Source organism: Montipora foliosa, chromosome 9 (assembly GCF_036669935.1).
Source record: "Montipora foliosa isolate CH-2021 chromosome 9, ASM3666993v2, whole genome shotgun sequence".
Taxonomy (NCBI): domain Eukaryota; kingdom Metazoa; phylum Cnidaria; class Anthozoa; order Scleractinia; family Acroporidae; genus Montipora; species Montipora foliosa.
In genome coordinates, this window is record NC_090877.1 from 24,146,490 (window position 1) to 24,160,615 (window position 14,126).

The window sequence follows — 14,126 nt, forward strand, 5'->3', positions numbered from 1 at the left end:
TACGCATTATAATATTATTGTCTCTACTTCAATAGAGCTTAGAACATTTCACATGCGAAAGTATTATCACTCGGATGTATTTAACACGTACAGCATTTAATTCAGTGCAACTTGATCCCTGTCGTCAGCTCCCGTCAACCGAACCCTCTTTTAAAATTCAGTCCTCCCTCTCTCATCTTAAAAATTTGATCGTGTATTTGAGGTATTTAACGGCGAAATGACAAGCACAGATAGCTTCAAACCCTCGTACTTCTTTCCTTTCAATGTGATGTCGCTTAAATCTAGAATTTCCATTCCATGATTCAACGCCTCGTGTAAGAGACTTGGCTTGGTCCGCCATTTTGAAAAAAGGAAACGAGACTGCGCAGAACGATCGGAAGTCCGTGAATCGCGGACTGTTAGGGCCGATTTACACGATACGATTTTGTCGCATGCGACAAGCTCACGACAGGCCAACGACATGACTTACGATTGTCGCAGCGTTTTAAAACATGTTTTAAAATGCTGCGACATTTTTTCTGACGTACACAACAATCGTAAATCATGTCGTGGGCCTGTCGTAAGTCGTACCGTGTAAATCGGCCCTTAAATTGGAACCGGCCGACAGAGCGCAAAAACCGCTGATTGGCTAGAGAATAATGACGTAAAATGGCTTTTTTCGCGTAACTGCGCCTGCGCAAACTCTAAAGATTCGAAGTGATCGAGACAGTGATCGATCGAAGTGGAGAATAACACTCTAGCATTTGTCAAATTTTGTGGAAAGTTAGACGACTCATACCCTGGGTGCCAGAGGAATTTTTTTTCAAGGTCGGAGAGAACACTCAGCGATTCCAAATCAACGGTCGAGGACACACGATTGATTACTTCGCAAGTCTGCATGTCAAGGCAATGCGTCCTCTTGTATCATTTTGTTGGTTTTGGCTACTGTGAATTTTCTTGACATGGGGTGTTCGTCTGCCCCCAGATTATTTAAAAATCTTGCAGAAACCAGCGAACTGGCAACGAAATTCTTCTTTGTTCTCGGGAACTACAGGAGCAACTTGGTCTTGATGGACGAAAGGTTTTTGCTTTTGAAAATAAGTTTGGCTGGCCGTTGTTATAGAAGACTGTAACGTAACGCGGTCATACAACTTTGATCGTATAAAATCGTCCACTGGGTTTCTTGCTGTAGATGAACTGTGAGTGAACTTCAGCCACAAAGTTGAATTTTCTTAACACCTGGGATTTACAATTTCCACGTCACGTAACCTTGACTGTTAAATGCCATCGATCTGTGCGAGGTTTTTGTTGCTGTTCCTCGCAAATATTTTTGCAGAAACCATTCCAGGAAATCTGCATCAAAGCGTCTTCCACTCAGTGTTTGGCAATATTGTCCTGATCAGTTGTGGAACAGCCCAGAAAAGTACATTACTGTAACAGAGTAACCATGTTGGTCAACTTTTTCATATTTATAAGTTTGCAAAACGGCTACAAAAACACATGTGCAGCAAAGCTTTGGAAGCATGCAAACACTTCAGGTACATTATATAATAATAATAATAATAATAATAATAATAATAATAATAATAATAATAATAATAATAATAATAAGCCTTACAGCTTTAGTTAGATGCGTACCCCTGACTGAAAGTTGTTTAACACTAAAAATTAGTATGAACGCCAAAAAATAATTATTAACAATTATTGTTTCGCTGAAGGCAAGGTGAATATCGGTTAATAAAAACCGAGATGAAGTTGAGGTTTTTGTTCACCAACATTCATAAAGTCTGAGGGAATATCGGAAACAATAATTTAAATTTGCCTGACAATAGAAGCAACTCAATTTCTTAGTAAATGATGCCATCATGCAAATCGCCTATTACATAGTTGATTATTTGAATAATACACATTTTCTTTAAAACAATTAATTTATTCATCTGTCACCTGAACAAAACAGCTTGTGGCTATTTTGAAAAAACCGCTTCGGTGATTATCACGTAATAATAATCATCTCAATGACAAGCAATCAGTGCAGAGAACTTTCAGTAATTACACTAATAAGCATATAATTCCTATAGCACAAGACAATAATGAACAATAATATTATAATTCCATGAGTGCATGTTGATATGAGATCAACAACTCAATCATATCCATTGATTATTGTTTTATTAAATTTTCATTTGATTCTTAACACTTGGACATATTTAAAGGCAATCAGTTTTCAGCGTGGTAACACTTGGCGCAATCAGTTTCCATATTATGTCATACTGTATAAGAGCTGTTAACTGAGAGTGAGTGAACCAATCAGAAAGCTAAAAACACAGTATCCGTGGTTCAAAATTTCATAATGTAAGGTATTATCTTTCCCCTTGTGCTTACTGTGTCATTATTCACTTTCTGTGTAATGGTTTTATCATTGTTTTTGTTTGTAGGAAATGGTAGCCATACCTGATTTATGAAGAAACTGAAGTTGTGCAGTAGTACAGCAACCTACTTTTACTCTCTGCAGATTAGCTTTCTTGGTTCACGGAAAACCCTTTTCATTATTGTAAATACATTGTGGCTTGGAAGATATTCTCAAACAGGTCTGGAGAATGTTCACCACCAAAATTTCCCATTTTGTCTGGATCATATAAGTTCTTTCCTCCTTTTGTTTAGTGGTTGACTAGTGACTTGTGAAATTGTATGGTGCACAAGAGAGCTAAATGCAGTGTCTCCTTTAGTTGTAAAACATATATTAAAGGAACACAAATAATATTGTCATTGTTGTTGAGTAATGTTAGGATTTAGTACTGCCAGTGGTATTACAAGTGTCTCTTTTGAGTGGATTCCCCAACTTTCTGCTAACTTGACCCAAACAGATATATATAGGTGGAGAACAAATTCGGGAAAATGAAAGGAAAAAATACTAAACATGCATCAGTTGATTATTACAATACACTATTTTGTTTTGTTCAATATTATTTGCACTAGAAAGAAAATTAACGACCATAAGAATTTAGTCCGTGATAAGGAAAAGTTTGTTCTAAAACCCATATTGGAAATTTAGGCATTTGGGGTGCTTTTTCACAGGGTTACATGTGCATGGTATTAATTTTTATGTCAGTCCAATATTTTTCTTGAAAACTGTGTTGTCTCTATAACTTTGTCCTTTTTTGTGAAGCATGACATTTTCTTCTCTCAATTCAACATTTGATTTGTGTTGCTGATCTTGTTTTTCCAGCAAAAGTGTTATGTTGAATAATAATTATTTTTGTTATATAACTGTTTTTGCCCCCAGCAGCGCATGCTCTTATTGGTTACATTCAAGGTCACATGACATCTAACAAAAACACTTTTGTCGTTCAAAAGTCTCTGAGCAGGCAACAGTGCAAAATCTATGACCTCAGAGGGTAACAGTGCACTGTTGCCTGCAAATATTGACCGACGACCACCGTTGCTGTTCCCATTGCACGTTTTGATCCTATTTGTGCTATATAACAAATCACTTAATGAATGGTCTCTCAGGAAACAGTTCATTTTGTTTCCCTCGTCTGCGCCTCAGGGGAACATTGAAATTTTTAGGGAAACAAAATGAACTGTTTCCCTCAGGACCAGTCATCAAGTGTTTACTGTTGGGATAATAGCAAAATTATTGACCTTGGGTGTTTGGTGACACAGCTACATTGTAAAGCATAACCATTATGAAAATGATATCTGTTTTACCTTATTATAGTGAGCTAACTTTTTGGTGTGGTTTGACTCACAGGTCTTATAATAGGCCAAAAGCAATTTGAGAAATTCATGGGGTTGTGCATCGTGTTCAATGCAGTTTGTTCTGTGCATGTAAATAATAATATGAAATGAAACATGTTTAGTGGGGGGGGGGGGGGGGGGGGTGGTACTACAAAGGCATTGGCATGTCATTGTCGTAATGAGCTAAACCCAAATACTTAACTTCATGTTTTTTTGTGAAAGTTTTTGTTTTCGTTATCGATTTTTCTCTGCTTGATATCCAGCTCCTGCTTTTGATTCTTGAGGGTTTTCTACCTGTCTGACTAATTCTGTGTAACTTAGTGCTTCAGTTCTCTTGGAAGATTTTTGGCACTGACAAAGAAGGGGGCGTAGAATCTATATTGAGGGGTAGGGGAAATTCAATTCAGGGGAGATTATTATTGCAACTATTGTAATGTTATTGCATCACTCACCTTCATTGGTGAAATGTATTCATCCATGTGGCAAATTCTGTAGTCTTGGTGAGCCAGTAGCAAGTGAATAAAAATTTTCTAATGTGGTGAACTGTTTTGCTGGCATCAAAAACCAAAAAAATCGCTTTGCACATTGAACTAGAGCACCTTTGCTGACATTTTCAGTCTCTAAACGGAAAAAGCAGCTTACTTTGTTGAATAAACTTAACTCGCCCTTTGCAAAGAGTCCCATAAAGTTGAAAAAGCACACAATCCCCCGGTAGTCAGATGTGACAGTTGACATATTTTATTTTTAGTTACACAAAACATAGCAATGAACGTTGTTAAAGGGAAGAAAATAACAGGGTTTGTTGTCAATATTTGCCGCTGTTTAATATAACAGGCAGCCGCTCTGTCGCCTTGGCTTATAAAGCGAGAAAACTTACATTGTATGAACAATGTTGACAAGATATTAACTCGAAGTTAAAAACATACATGTACGCTATATGCATTTCAGGACAACCTACGACCCCAAAACCTCACAAACTATATCGAGTGGCGTGAAAGTATAAGGCACTGGACTTCGCTTTTCTGTGTAAAACCAGTTACAACAGTGAAGACGAACACTACCGGTAAAAAAACCTGCTTCTCTTCAAACTTCGATTTGAAAAAGTCTGTCTTGGTGTATGAAATCGGAATTCCACCTTTAAAGACCTCTTAAAAATTTTCATATCAACGAAAAAAAAGTCATATTTGATATGTTTCGCGAAAATAATTTACCTCCAACATATCTCTGTTCTGAGCTTAAAGAGTAACCGACCACCTTAAGAAACGCAAAACTCTAAACAACGAACGTCAAATGAAGCTTCGAAGCTCGTCAAAAACTCTATTGCTTTAGGCGTACTGGTTTTGGTCCGATCTCTTCCCTGACGGCTCTGAAGCATCGTTGAAAGATGGCAGATTCAGATCATCTTTTTGCAAATTTTCTCAGAGAAACGCCAGCGGCGTGACAGCCTCGACAAGACGTGGTAGATTTTGATTTGTCGTCCGCCATTTTGAAAATAGAATGGCGGCAACACAAGTGTGATTCTAGTGCGCATATCTAGCGGTTTTTGCGCTCTGTCCCCAGAGTTCCCCAGAGTCTCTTCGTAACCCGACCCGCTGGTCAAGGGGAACGAAGACTCTGGGAACGAGATTGCAACGAGCATTCTGGGAGCGAGTTCCCCGAAATATTCGCGTCATCAGTGAATTTTTCACATCGTTGGCCATGCGTGACTAAAATATAAACCTACAACGCGAGTTACATATCTGTGTCATGCATCAATAAGCCGAAGACTGACGTTTTTTGTCGGTTCCATGGGTGCTGTCGATTTCCCAAGAAGAAGATGAATTTTTCGCTGTTTTCCGTCAAGCCTTAAACAAACTTTCACGGTAAGTCATAAAACCGACCATAAAACTCTGATTTACAACCTTAGCATAAACCTTGTGTTTCGTCGTTGCTATTTCTGTCTTTTCGAGAGTAAAGCCTGGTTGTGCTCTTGTGCGATAAGCACAAGCATAAGCATTTCAAAAATCGTGTGGGAACGGCCGTAAAATGAGCACAAGCACAAAGCACAAGAAAAAAAGCTTTTACTTGCTATCACCTCACGCTTTTGGTTATTTCAAGTGGGAACTGGCGTGAGTTAAGCACAAGCACAGGCACGACGATTCGCACACCATCTTGATTCTTACTTGATCTCCTCCGAGGTTGTTATGCTTGCGTATGCCAAATTTTCCTCGGCTTGTTTCACTACATGTGAACGTCGGTAAGCTCATTCTTGTGCTTACGGGCTTTACCATTGATTGTCGACAAAGCGTGTTTTATTTTAAGTTGAGATGGCATTGCTCAAACATTCTCCAAACTTAGTATATAATTCCTATCAAACATGATAATGTAATGGATTTGATGATAAAAATTACGGGCAGAAACATACTTATTAAAGACAACGTTTCGGTGTCCTCATGACACCATCATCAGGTCAAATATAATATTTTACAGATAACTCGAATATTAATGTTCAAGATTAAGTTCGAAGTCCCTAGAGGCTAGATGAAAAGTTTACCCTTTATCTAGTCACTTTGGATATTCAGACACGGTTTGTGCTCGCGAATAAGGAACAAACGGTGAGCACAAACGGTGTCTGAATATTCAAAGTGACTCGATAAAGGCAAAACTTTTCACCTAGCCTCTAGGGACTTTGAACTTAATCTTGAACATTAATATTCGAGTTATCTGTAAAATATTATATTTGACCTGATGATGGTGTCATGAGGACACCGAAACGTTGTCTTTAATAAGTATGTTTCTGCCCGTAGTATATAATATCTCTAAAAGCACTGCATAGCTTATTTTTCGTTATTTTCTGTATTTCGTTTTCTCAAGCACATTGTTACTTCTAGGATACTTGTGGTGTAGTGGAAAGTTTGATTTTCTATTCATCTGTTTGTATGTGCTGTAATTGGGGTGTGAGGCGGTTTGCTCAGCTGTTTCCACATGTGTGCGCCTACCCTGCGAGCAGAGTCTCTTTCGATCTTCCTAGATAAGCCGGGAAGAGGAAAGAAGACTCTGCGAGCCGCATCCACATTCTTTGATTGCCGCTCATCCAAAGAATTGGATGAGTCAGTCCAGTTTCGACTTGTCAAACCTGTTTTTTTAATTTTTGCGCATGATCAGTCGCTGCGCGTCATCAATATTTTGAAATTTACAACAGCGTGGCAATTTTAACTGTTAGAATTCCCATGAGTTTTTCCTGTATGTGTCGGTTACAGAAACTAGTCTGACAAAAACCTATAAATTTTTCAGTAAAAAAATAAAATGGCACTTTAAGATATATGGACTATCTTGAGTTTCCAATGAAATGATTTCTTGATTGTCGAGTGTTTGCCAGAGTTGTTCGAAAATATTCCGACTGTTTGTTTTCGCTTTGTGGTTTTGTGGCTACTGGTCACGCGTGACTGACACCGTATACATAATTTTTAACGCATGCTCAATACAAAAAGTCGAGGCAGCTCGCAGAGTCTTCTTTCCTCTTCCCAACTTATCTAGGAAGATCGAAAGAGACTCTGCTCGCAGGGTAGTGTGCGCCACGTACGAGGATAAAAATCAAACATGTTTGATTTCCCTGAGCAAACCGCCTCAGGTCGCAAGGCAGTTTGCTCAGCTCTTTCCTCACCGTGTGCGACGGGCTTAAGATGGGAATTTCCGATAGACGGGTTGATTCTCAGCCATTTTAGTTACAGGAGAACTATATTCGGGGGTGGATCTCAGTTATTCATTATTCCTTATTCATTATTCATTTGGGCTTAACTGCAGAATACCCCGCCACTTACTTGCATTTCATTGGTGGCCAGATTTACCTGACTTTGTCAGCAATCTTTCTAACTCCCACTCTCCATCTTGCTCGATTCATGGCGTCCTTTTTCTCCAAACCAACGCTCTTGCTCTCCTTCTCCACTTGTGTCTTCCATGTCTTCTTTGGTCTTGCTTGCTGCCTCTTGCCCTTCACTACAAACTCCAATGCTTTTCTCAGAACATGTGCATCATCCCTCCTCAACACATGCCCGTTCCATCTCACTCCATTTGCCTTTGCCATCTGAACCACTGTTTCCTTCAATCCCAACATCTCCATCAGGTCCTCTGTCCTCTTTTTCTCCATCAGTTTTGCACCACACATTGCTCTCACCATTGCTCTCTTATTATTCATTATTGAAATTCGAATGTTCGAACACTAAAATAATTAATATTCCTTCTCATTTTCTTTTTTAATCCGTTTTGCAGTATTCATAATTCCACGTCTACACATTAATTCCCCAGGGCTATTTCCACATCACTGAATAACAACGGAACAAAAGAAGTTGTTGTTTCAACAAGCAGTTGTGGGGTCTAGTTGGCATATTAATAAAAGTGGGTGATGTCATGAGAAATGTCACTATAAATAGTTATCTGTCCGGCTGTATAAAATCTACTGACAAATTTGCATGTGCTGACCCTTTAAATCAAAAGAGATTTTGACTTGGCGAGACAAGAATTCAACTTTTGATAAAAACGATTTCGGGAGTTCATCAGTCCAGTTTTTGATCCATGTTTTTCGAACATATAATATTTCCATGCCGTCATTTCAAACTGCATCTGACTGCATGTGGTATGTCATGGTTCCATGATAATGACATTTTTTCGATCAGGCGTGATACAGTGTATAGTTTGGCCATTGTCACAAGTGCTCAGTGGCTCAAGACCAAGTGGGCAACCTTTCACGGCAGGATCAACTTTGCTTTTGAAAAAAAAAAACCTACCTGTGAATAGGCAGCGCATCAGAAGAACTTTTACATTGAAGGGTAATTCCACGGTACTCGAGACATACGCTTGTAAAAATTAGCATTCACTTAAAGGACAGTATAACTGTATATCTAGACTCATTATAAGATAGATTGTTATGAAGTTGTACTTTTTGGTTGTCAGCTGAATTACCATTAATTAATCAATTCAGCCTATTTGGCTGTCACAGAGGGGACATGCACAAATGACCATGGTAAATCTATCTTGAGAGGCAATCTAGTAAAAACTGTTGGGACATTTACTTACATGTATTTACTTAGACTGTTTAAGTTAATTATTTCTCCCTGATTTTGTCTGAAGAAAGAGATCAAAGCCTTATCCAAAATTGAATTGTCCTCTCTGTGACAAAAATAGGGATAAAAATTATTATCTCTTCAAAGCAATTGGTAATAATTTTACGAAATTCTGTTAACAGTTGAAGTATGGCTGACAAACTTACAAGTTGTGGAGCAGTTCTTCTATTTCTCTTTTCTTAGGATAGGCGTGAAAACTTTAAATGTCACAGAGGGGATCTTTTTGTCACAGAGGGGACTTTGTGTCACAGAAGGGACTTTTCTGTCACAGAGGGGACATTTTTTGTGAACAAAAAATTGTTATAGAGGGGATCTTTTTGTAGCAGAGGGGACTTTTTTGACACGGAAGGGACTTTACTGTCCAGAACGGACATATATTTCTTGGAGGAAGAATTATTATTTTGAAAGAGAAATGACTGCTATTGAAGATAAACTGTTTTAATCATCCATAATATCCTCACACAACGAAAAATAGTACTTAACTTAGCCAAAATGTGCAGTTAATCAGTGGAAATATTGGATTTATTACGTTCTCATGAATTATTCATGATAAAGCACTAAAGGACTATGGGATGATAGACACTGAGCATGCTCAATAAAGGAAGTGCACAAATGCAGTTCTTGTCGAGCAGTTCAAAATGAGTTCAAGCAAAGAGAGGACAAAGAAATACAGAGAAAGACTGAGGGAAAATGAAGAAAAGTATGAGGTGGTTAAAAGAAGGACAGAGAAAGAAAGAAAAAGGATTATTTGAAGAAGAAAGCCAATCAGCCTGAAGTTTTGAGAGCCAAGGAAAGAGAGAAGAAAAGAAGGCAAAGGAAACAAAATAGCAGATTTGATCAAGAAAACAGGCAACTTGTAGTCAAGTAAGCCCTCATATGTTTGGAAAAGCACTCAGTAGAGCAAAGAAGCACCTGCCAAAATGCCCTGAAAGAAAAGTGGAAGTGTTAGCAAAGATTGTTCAAGATGTTTTCCCAAGAAAACGTAAGGCGGTGGGGGATTTGTGTGACAACAACTTTAAGCGAAGAAAAGAGTGCAGCAAGGACAGAAAGAAAAGATGTGATGCTCTCACTGATCATGAGATACCAAATCTATTTAAGAGAGGACATCAGCAGAATGCTTCCAGGGAAGAAAGATTATGTGTAGACCTGTCAAACTAGCTGATGTTAAAAGGGAACACAGGCAAAAGAGGTCGCTATTGTTTAAAATTAAAAGAAATTTGATTGGCAATGTTCAGATTGGCAAATCCAAGTTTGCAGAACTCCGGCCACCCCAGGTCATACCATTATCTGCATTTGACCATAAAGTATGCATTTGTAAGTATCATGAAAATATTGACCTCCTCCTTCAGGGCCTATCAAGACTTGGCACATCTGGCTGCATATCAAGTGAAGAACCTGTTGCAAATACAGTATGTAGTCTTGACTCTTGCAATTGCATTGACAGGGTTTGCAACAGCTGTGGGGTAACTGAGCTAACCGTTGAAGGCCTAGACAAAGATGACTCAATATCCTACTATCAGTGGCAAAAAGTGGAAGGTGCTGTGAAGAAAAACCTTGTTGACTGCACAATTGCTGAAGCAGAGGAAGATTTGCAGGCCCAACTGAGACCATTTAGTCGTCATGTTTACAGTATCAGGTGTCAGTTCCAAGAGTTAAGGCACTTGAAGGAACAGCTTAGCCAAGATGAAATAATTATTCACGAGGATTTTTCGGAGAATTTTCAGCTGAAGCACCAACGAGAAATAATGGAATCCCACTGGTCTAAGGAATCAGTTACAGTATTCACTGCAGTAATCTACTTCAAAGATGATAACAAAGATCTTAAACATCTTTCATATGTACTCATTTCAGATGCGTTTTCCCATGATAAAAGAAGTGTTTATGTCTTCAACAAAGCTCTCTTGGATGCTGTTAGTAGAGAAATGTCTTTCAAACAGGTGCACTATTGGAGTGATGGGGCTGTACACTGACATTTGCTTTCATAGAACAGTATACCAATACAATTGACTGTATTGCAAGTTATGTTCAGAAGTTGTCTTCCCTTTTTTGATGTACGGCACTTTCAACTTACCTTCAAAATCATCTTACATGTACTGGTAGTTACATCCGTATATGCATAAATGAGGTCTGACTCAATACTTTCAGAATTAAAAATTATCACCTCAATTCTGTGTTCAGTCATTGTTGAGAGGGAGACACTTAAATTATAATTGATGCATTCGAGCTGTTTGTATTTTCAGATTATACATGACTTCATGGAAGTTGCAGATTGAAAAGTGTCTTGTTTTTGTTAGGACAAGGTCTTAAGGGGCCTTTTACAGTACAGTGTTGTCTTTTTCAATTGCCTAGCTTGTTAGAACCTACATTGTAAAATATCTAAATGAAACAAAAATAATCAGAAAGTGACCCTGTTTGAGAAGGAATGCATTATGAAAAGAGTGTGCAACATATTTACAGATATATATAATACACCTCAAGAATTTTTTTGTTTATAACACTAGACAAGTCTAGTATCATTGTTTTACTTTAAACACTTTGCTACAGAGAAGATTGCAGGGTGGCTATTAATGACTGCTATCTATAAGACAAGAGGTACCCTCTGTGACAGTCCCCGCTGTGACAATATCCGTGATCACTCATTATTATCTGTGCTGTATCAGAGAGCAAGAATGTCTTGCAGTTTAATTGTTGATTAACATAAAAATCAAATGTGCACTTAAGTGTTGTTGCTGCCGGTTTACATTCACAGGATTTTTAGCCTAGTTTTTAAATTTCAATTTTCTTTGGTTTTCTGGTCCCCTCCATGTCAGATTAAATAAAGGACTAAATCTTGCCAGATGTGACAGAAATAATTTTGAAAGGATTTGATAAAGAAGAGTCATCAGTTATTTAATCATTACAAGTCCATAGTGAACTAAACTAAATTGGTATTGTTTTCTGAGATGTCCCCTCTGTGGCATGCAAAATATTGTGGAATTACCCTGAAATTTGCTCTTTGTGGCAAACTTTGTTTTTGGGAAGCAATTATTAGTCTCCAAACATCGCGCTTACAGAAAGGTTGATGGGATGTTCATAAATCTTGTTTAGACTGTTCATGTCAGACAGCCGTCCCAAAATGGATGTTGCTTTCGATCACACTCGGACTTTCTGTTGAGACGTGTTCTACACAGAGATCAGTATCCTTAAAAAAATAAATGGGTACAAGTAACTTTCAATCTGGATAGCAAAAGTACTACCCACATGTACACCGTGCATGCCTATTTTTAGGAAAACAAACATCAAAGTTGATTATATTTGACTGCACTTTGAGACTTTGTTATTGTGTTAATATTTTTGGAAGGGAAAAAGGTCTTCATACTCAATTACATCAATCAATTTGAAATAAGAACTTTTTATGTAAAATATTGGATTGTAAAGTGGTGCTCTGTCGTGAGAAATATTTAAAAATGTGTTTAAAAAAATGGGGACTCAATGAGAACTTCGCTTGTGCTGTACATGGCAAATTAGGCGAGTCACTTTTTCAACTTAAATAAAATATTGCAAACACAGAGATGAATCATTTTATTTTTGAGGGGGAGGGGGAGGTTGGGCAATTACCCAAAAAAAAATCCTGCACAGCAAAAGTAGAGAAAAAATCATGCACATGGGGCCAAGGGGGAAAAAAATCAAGCAAGCCTTTCTACTCATAGGGTCCTGTCAGACCAAGTGAAAAACTAATCTGTAATTTTTGTCATAATTAAATTTCAACTGGCAAAAATGCTGTGTAATTATTTGTATTATAATTCACCTCTTTGTGTTTCATATCATAAAAAGATCCAGGCTTTTTTAAAAGGGTTGAAATTCAGCTGAATAGAATTTTTCATTTGATTTTGTAACCCAACAGGTAACACTGAATAGACTAAATGCAACTTGTATCAGCCTGGAGAGAAAGCAGTGCTTGAGGTACACATATCATTTTTTGTTCCATTCTTGTATAGACATACGTCATGGAATGCTCATTTTTGGAGATACTTTAATAAATGTGAAGACTGAGATACTTTAATAAATATGAAGACTGAAAACTGATGGACATAAAATTTGACGTGCACAACCTTAAAGTGCAAAAAATTTATTGCACAGCCCACAGGCAAAAAAAAATTCTAACCAAGGCAAAATTGCCCAAACCCCACCTTCAAAAATACATGTCCATCCCATATTAACTATGTATCGACAACAAAGAACAGACAACACTAACAAAATTGTGAGGTACTTCATCATAGTCACCATGACTCGTCTCTGATAATTACAGTGTATGTACTGGGACTGTTAATGTTATGCTCTCTATTTAAAAACAGACTCCTTTAAAATCTTCAGTGGGTTTTGGATTATGGAGGTGTCTTAAGATGCAAGATCTCTGCAGTCACATATTGAATATTGGAGGGCTCTTACTTTTGAATTTGTTTATAAGCACAATTCTGACACATAAAAACATGGAAGTTAAGGTTGATGGTTTCTGTGCTCATTTGGCCAATAGAAGAGTGTGTCACTGAGTTTTTTATTGTTTCCATTTCATTTACTTAGAGTCGTCATGCATTCTGATCACGAGTAATTTTGCTAATTTCGACTGAATTTCATCATTATTCTTCATGAAGGAAAAATTGGTCACAGTGTATGAACAATAACAAATTAATTCCAGAAAAGTAGTAGTCTTTATTAAGTTTCCTCTAAAGTCTGTCATGGAAATGGCGAAAAAATGGAAGTTTATCAAAACAAAGATAAATGCAAGGTGTCACGCTAGCTGGTTTGCCAATTGGGAAGGTTAAGGAAAGATTGTTCACGAATATTAAGCTTTGATTTATCTTTCATTTTAGTGTTTTAGTAAGTTACAGTACTGTACCTGTTATGAATAAAGAAGATCAATCAGTGGTCCACAATTTTGTGTCTGTGCTTCGATTGTCATTTCCACGTTTCTACTTTTTGTGGCCGGCAGACCAATTTTATTAATTCGCAATATTTCATTCTTGTGGAGTATCCAATCTGGAGCAGCAGATTGGATTTTTTTGTGTCTGATTGGATAATGTGAAGTTGGTCATGCCATCGTCTGTCTGTAATCTTCATTGAGCTGATCTAAAAGGTTGTAGATGGTTAAAGGGTGCACTCGTGATGGAAAAAAAAAGTATTTATACGTTGTCGTTTCATGGTGCACAGCACGGACTATCCTAATTATCTTGAAGACAGCAGCAGTGTTTATATGAAAATTAATGCAATACATTAAAAAGAAATGACCATATTTTGAATGAAGGTCCATTCTACGGTGTCACATGCTTCTCC

At 37.6% G+C, this 14,126-nt stretch overlaps 2 long non-coding RNA genes across 2 annotated transcripts in view; both read left to right on the top strand.

Annotated features, from left to right (window-relative positions):
- Window positions 1-607: 607 nt before the first annotated feature.
- Window positions 608-2,741, top strand: LOC137970404 (uncharacterized). Its single transcript, XR_011116810.1, has 2 exons — window positions 608-1,517; window positions 2,415-2,741. It is a non-coding gene; the product is annotated as an uncharacterized lncRNA (long non-coding RNA).
- A 2,647-nt stretch (window positions 2,742-5,388) lies between these two features.
- Window positions 5,389-14,126, top strand: part of LOC137970965 (uncharacterized) — a 20,864-nt gene continuing 12,126 nt past the window's right edge. The window contains exons 1-2 of the long non-coding RNA XR_011116898.1: window positions 5,389-5,579; window positions 12,700-12,758. This is a non-coding gene — a long non-coding RNA (uncharacterized lncRNA). The remainder of the gene's footprint in view (window positions 5,580-12,699; window positions 12,759-14,126) is intronic.